Source organism: Elephantulus edwardii, unplaced genomic scaffold, assembly GCF_000299155.1.
Source record: "Elephantulus edwardii isolate Elephantulus edwardi_28Jun2011 unplaced genomic scaffold, EleEdw1.0 scaffold00256, whole genome shotgun sequence".
In the NCBI taxonomy this organism is placed as follows: Eukaryota; Metazoa; Chordata; class Mammalia; order Macroscelidea; family Macroscelididae; genus Elephantulus; species Elephantulus edwardii.
The window spans coordinates 3,529,897-3,535,828 of NW_006400006.1; the positions used below are offsets into that span (position 1 = coordinate 3,529,897).

General features: G+C 40.9%; 1 pseudogene; it reads right to left on the minus strand.

Annotated features, from left to right (window-relative positions):
- Positions 1-4,689: 4,689 nt before the first annotated feature.
- LOC102847953 lies at positions 4,690-5,706 on the minus strand (annotated as a pseudogene).
- Between the last annotated feature and the right edge of the window lie 226 nt (positions 5,707-5,932).

Below are 5,932 nucleotides of genomic sequence, written 5' to 3' on the forward strand. Positions count from 1 at the left end.
AACTCTAAACAATGCTCTATTCTGAGCCAACCTTAGTGTCTCTGACAAAACAACTTCAATTACCTAGTCACTGAGTCAGTCTATCTCATTGAGGGTCTTCCTCTCTTGCTATGACCCTCTGCCCTCCCAAGCTTGATGTCCTTTTCCAAGGACTGATCCTTCCTTACAACATATCCAAAGTATGTATAATGTAGCTTCAGAATCCTTGACTCCAAGGAGTAGGCTGGTTTCACCCTCTCCAGAATGAACCTGTTTGTTCTTCTTTCAGTCCACGATGTAGTCAATACATTTCTGAAGCACCACAGCTCAAAGACATCAATTCTCCTTTTATTATCCATAGTCATTGTCCTGTTTTCTGATACATAGCATGTAATTGTGAAGACCATGGCCTGGATCAGGTGCACCTTAATCTCCAGACTAACACTGTTGCTCTACAGTACACCAGAGATGTCCCTGACAGCCAGCTTTCCCAATGCAAATCATCTTTTGATTTCCTGGCTGCTGGTACCAAAAATGTTAGTTGAGCCAAGCTGTTAATCTCAGTCACTTCACTATTTATCATGATGCTGCCAGTTGGACAAATGGTGAGAATCTTTATTTTTATGATGTTGAGCTTCAATTAATTTTGAAAGTTGCAGTGCTTGACCTTCTGCAGCAAGTGTTTCAGGGTTTTTTTCAATCTGTATGTGGAACAGATCATCCAGGACCCTGGCCTCTATGAGGAGGAATGTGCTATCAAGATTGAAGGAAGACTCATAAACAATCTGTGATTTGCAGATTACACAACCTTGCTTGCTGAAAATGAGGAGGACCTGAAACTTATTTTGCCAGGTGATTTATTAAAAACAAATGTACACCCTATTCATGCCACCCTCTTTGTGATTTCAAGAGGAAACCAATTGCTGTTTTTTGCATCAGCTTGATAGCCCCAGTGCTTAAGACAGCAAGGTCACATAGCAGCCAGCATCTGCTGGTTAACCTGACCCATCACCACTTCAGTGTAACTCAGCACTTGGGTACTTAACTGCTTGGGTATAAGCCAGCGCCTCAGTATGAAGTTATTTCCTTGCACACCGATGGCTGTATTCTTACTCCCATCTATCTCCAATACGTCACTGACTAGAAGGGAAACAGAGTAATAAAACAACAAGTAACATTTCCCCAACTATGGCAACCATGAACATATTTGGAAGAACCATAATGTACGAGCTATCATACTATGTTGTTGTTGTTATGTGCTGTCGAGTCGCTTGCAACTCATGGCGACCCTATGTACAAGAGCCCTAAATGCCATTCTATCCTGTGCCAACCTCACTGTCTCAAATACATTCATTCCCACCACTTCACTCACAGAATATTCTGATCCATCTCATCGAGGGTCTTCCTCTCCTGCGCTGTCCCTCCAACTCTCCCAAACATGATGTCCCTCTCCAAGGACCAGTCCCTCCTTGCAACTTGCCCAAAGACTGTCAGATGAAGCTTCAGAATCCTTGACTCCAGGGAGCATTCTGGCTTCACACTCTCTAGGACAAACCTGTTTGTTGTCCTATCAGTCCATAGTATATTCAACACTCTTCTCCAGCACCACAGCTCAAAGGCATCAATTCTGTTTCTATCATCCCTATTCACTGTCCAACTCTCTGATGCATAACACGTAATTGTGAAGACTATAGCCCGGATCAGGTGCACCTTCGTCTCCAGTCTGATGTCGTTGCTCTTCAGTACTCTTGAGAGGTCTCTCACAGCTGACTTTCCCAATGAAATTCTTCTCTTGATTTCCTGGCTGCTGTTAGCAAGAGTGTTGATTGTGGAGCCAAGCAAACTAAAACTGTTAACTATCTCAATCTCTTCACCATCCATACTGATACTGCCAATTGGCCCAGAGGTTAGAATCTTTGTTTACTTGATGGTGCGCTTCAGTCCATATAGGAGGCTGTAGTCCTTGATCTTCTGCAGCAAGCGCTTCAGGTCCTCCTCAGTTTCAGCAAGCAGGGTTGTGTCATCTGCATAATAAAGGTTGTTGATGATTCTTCCACCAGTCCTGATGCCACATTCCTCTTCATATAGCCCAGCCTCTCGGATGATCTGTTCTGCATACATAATGAAAAGGTATGTAGACAGAATACATCCCTGACAAACCCCCTTCTTGATTTTGAACCACGTAGTGTCTCCTTGCTCTGTTTCACATAAGCACAATCAAATGTTCTGGGATTGCCATTCTTCTAAGAGTCAGCCACATTTCATTATGATCCACATAGTCGAAAGCCTTTGCATAGTCAATGAAGCACAGATAGGCAATCTTCTGGTATTCTTTGCTTTCTGCCAAGATCCATCTAACATTAGCTATTATAACCCTTGTTGTTGTTTTGTTGTTATGTGCCATCGAGTTGCTTGCGACTCATAGTGACCCTACGTACAACAGCCCTAAACTCTGCTCTGCCCTGTGCCAATCATACTGTCTCTGACACTCCCATCCCGATTATCCAAGTCACTGAATCAATCTACCTCATAGAGGGCCTTCCCCTCCTGCGCTGTCCCTCCACCCTCCCAAGCATGATGTCCCTCTCTAGGGACCAGTCTCTCCTCACAACATGTCCAAAGTATGTTAGATGGAGCCTCAGAATCCTTGCCTCCAAGGAGCCACCCGGTTTAACCCTTTCCAGGACAAATCTGTTTGTTTTCCTAGCAGTCCATGGTATTCTCAATACTCTTCTCCAGCACCGCAGCTCAAAGGCATCAATTCTTCTATCCTCCTTAGTAAGTGTCCAACTCTCTGATGCAGAACAAGTGATTGCGAAGACCATGGCCTGTATCAGATGCACCTTATTCTTCATAGTGACACCATTGCTCTTTAGCACTTTGGAGAGATCCCTAACAACAGACTTTCCCATGGCAATGTGTCTTTAAATTTCCTGGCTGCTGGTGCCAAGACTTGACTGTGGAGCCAAGCAAACTAAAGCTGTGTACAATCTCAATCTCTTCACCATCCATCCTGATGCTGCCAATTGGTCCAGTGGTGAGAATCTTTGTTTTCTTGACATTGAGCCTCAATCTGTATTGGAGGCTGCAGTCCTTGACCCTCTGCAGCAGGTCCTTCAGGTCCTTTTCAGCTTCAGCAAGCAGGGTTGTGTCATCTGCATAACGCAGATTGTTGATAAATCGTCCGCCAATCTTGACCCCACATTTCTCCTCATAGAGATATCTCCACGATAATCTGTTCTGCATATAGGTTGAAAAGGTATGGAGGTAGGTTGCATTCCTGGCATACGCCCTTCCCAATTTTGAACCATGCAGTGTTCCCTTGCTCTGTTCTGACGACTACCTCCTGGTCCAAGTATAAGTTTCTCATTAGAACGATCAAGTGTTCTGGGATTCCCATTCTTCTCAGAGTCAGCCATAGTTTGTTATGCTCCACACAGTCAAATGCCTTTGCATAATCAATGAAACACAGATCGACATTCCTCTGCTATATCCCTTACACGTCCAAATATATTAACTATTAATTTGCTGTTATTTATTTATTTATTCCTATATTTTTAGCAATGCTTCTTAAGGTAGGTCTTTTTAAAATTTGATTTTGTTTTTTCCTTTAAATCTCATATTCATTGCCATTAATTTGGCTCTGGGTCATACAGATACTTCACTGAGTTTACGAGGCTGTAAATTGCAATAGAAGTCTGTCCATCATTCCTTCTTGGAGCAGCTAGTGTATTTGAACTGCTGGCGACATGACCTATTGCTGAGCAGTGCAACATTTCCTTTGTTTTATCTTTAATATGATGTGAATTTTAAAGATAACTTTATGAGTTCTCACTACTTTTGCCACTGAAAATCTCTACTATGCATAGATTTTTCTTGATTATAAGCATTCAATTAGCCTAAAACATTTAAGACGTGTCTTTGCCTCATGTTGGCATTTTCAGAAATTCATGATATAGCACATGGGGAAAACCAGTGACCAGAAATACTGCTTTGAGCTGTTACCTTCATTAGCATTTGACCATGTGCAGCCTCAGGTCCACAGTCATAAAATGAAGAATTACAGCTTACCTTTCCAATACTTATACAAATCAACCAGAGTAATATAGGTAATACAGGTATTCTGAAATCTAGTACTATAAAATAAGCAAGACGGTAAATTCATGCAGTATGCCATGAAAAGAATTACTTCAATACATGCCTCTGGCCAATAACCTTTAAACCAAATAGCTTAAAATAATCAGTTAAGCAAATGAAGATTATATTACACAAATATTATGCTTTTAGCCTATAGTACTTAGTCTAATCTTTGGGAAGACTAAACCTATTTTAGGGGGAAAAAAATCTGAGTTAGTGTTACACAAACAGGCTTTAAGCACTAACTCAAAAGAGTTTGGTTCCCACTCCCTGAGTAAAAGTGCATTCTTCAATATGATTATATTTAAATCAGAATTCTATACAAATAGAGTATGTGTCTTAACATGAGAAGGGAAGGAAAGAATATTGTATATTACATGGAAGACACATTCTGTTGGTTCAATCAATATTAGTTATCCCCCAAACCAAATATTCATGTTTTCATGTTTCTTATAAATGAAACAGTCCAGGATCACCAGCAGTCATGTGCTTTTAACACTAAAGAGTGTGATGCACATTTGTCTATTTCCAAAGGGAATTTTCATTTGTAACCTTCATTTCCGAGGAGCAGAATTAGTCCAATTGCAGTCTGTTCTCTAAAGTTTCAACTAACCATTCCATTGTTTCATCAAGACCAGTACCTTTGGTTACTGATGTTTTGAATATTTGCCATTTTCAGTTACCTTCAAGATAGGTAACCCCAGTGAATTTGCATCTCAGAAGGAGTTGCATATCCTGTTCCATATCCTGCTTACTTGCAAACACCACTAAAGTGGCTTTTCTCAGCTCTGCTTCCACCAACATGGCAACTAACTCTGATTTAGAAATGCCAGTTCGGTCTCGGTCACAACTGTCTGCTACATAAATAACTGTATATGTGTTTGAATGATAACATCTCCATAATGGCCTGATACTCGTCTGTCCTCCTAAATCTCAAATATGAATTTTGAGATTTTTGTATGTTGTTGTTGATTGTCATCAAGTCGAGGTCAACTCATAGCTACTCCATGAACAAAAAACCTTTTTTTTTAAAAAAGCCTTTCCATAGCTATCACTGTTTCTTCAACTGCATTTTTTTCCTGAGGTATGTGGTTTAGGAAGTGGATGTCACTTCTGCTTCTCAACTTGTTTTACAACTGAGAGCTCCACCAAACATTGCTCATAATGGGAAACCATTTTGGTATTTGATATCCCCATGGCACAAGGTTCAGCATCACAGCAAACCCAGGTTACCTCACATAGCACATTGGTAAAGAGTGATGTGCAAAGTGGAAGAATGTTCCTCCAGATATAACAGCACTAGTCTCATTTAGCAGTGGTTAAGTGTTGTCAAGTCAAATACGACTCAGAGTAAGCTTTGCACAAAAGACATGAACTCTGTTCTATGATTAACATAATTTCTGTATATTTATAAGAGAGTTTGTAGATTTTTACTGTCTCAAAATTAAAACCAGTGGTGGGAATATTAGTTATGAATTTTCCAACCTGTAATCTGTACAAAATTATGGTTTTCTCTCTTCCATCTAATCCCAAAAAGAGAATCCTCATTTCCCGGGTTTCAAACTGACTGGAAAAAAAGACTTGAAAAAAGCCACCTGTGATGAGCCCTTTTGTTGATCCTCAGAAACAGGCCTCAGCCTCTGCTGCGACTCCTAATAGAGCACAAATGGCACCATAGCCTCACTCCTCAGCTTCTGATCCACGTGTGTAGGCATCCTCAGCCAGCAACTTCCACATCAGCCTCCCGGCAGGGGCCAGCATCTGTTTTTTGAAATGTATCAATTTGTATACTGTCAATTCCTGAGGCCTTGTTTTT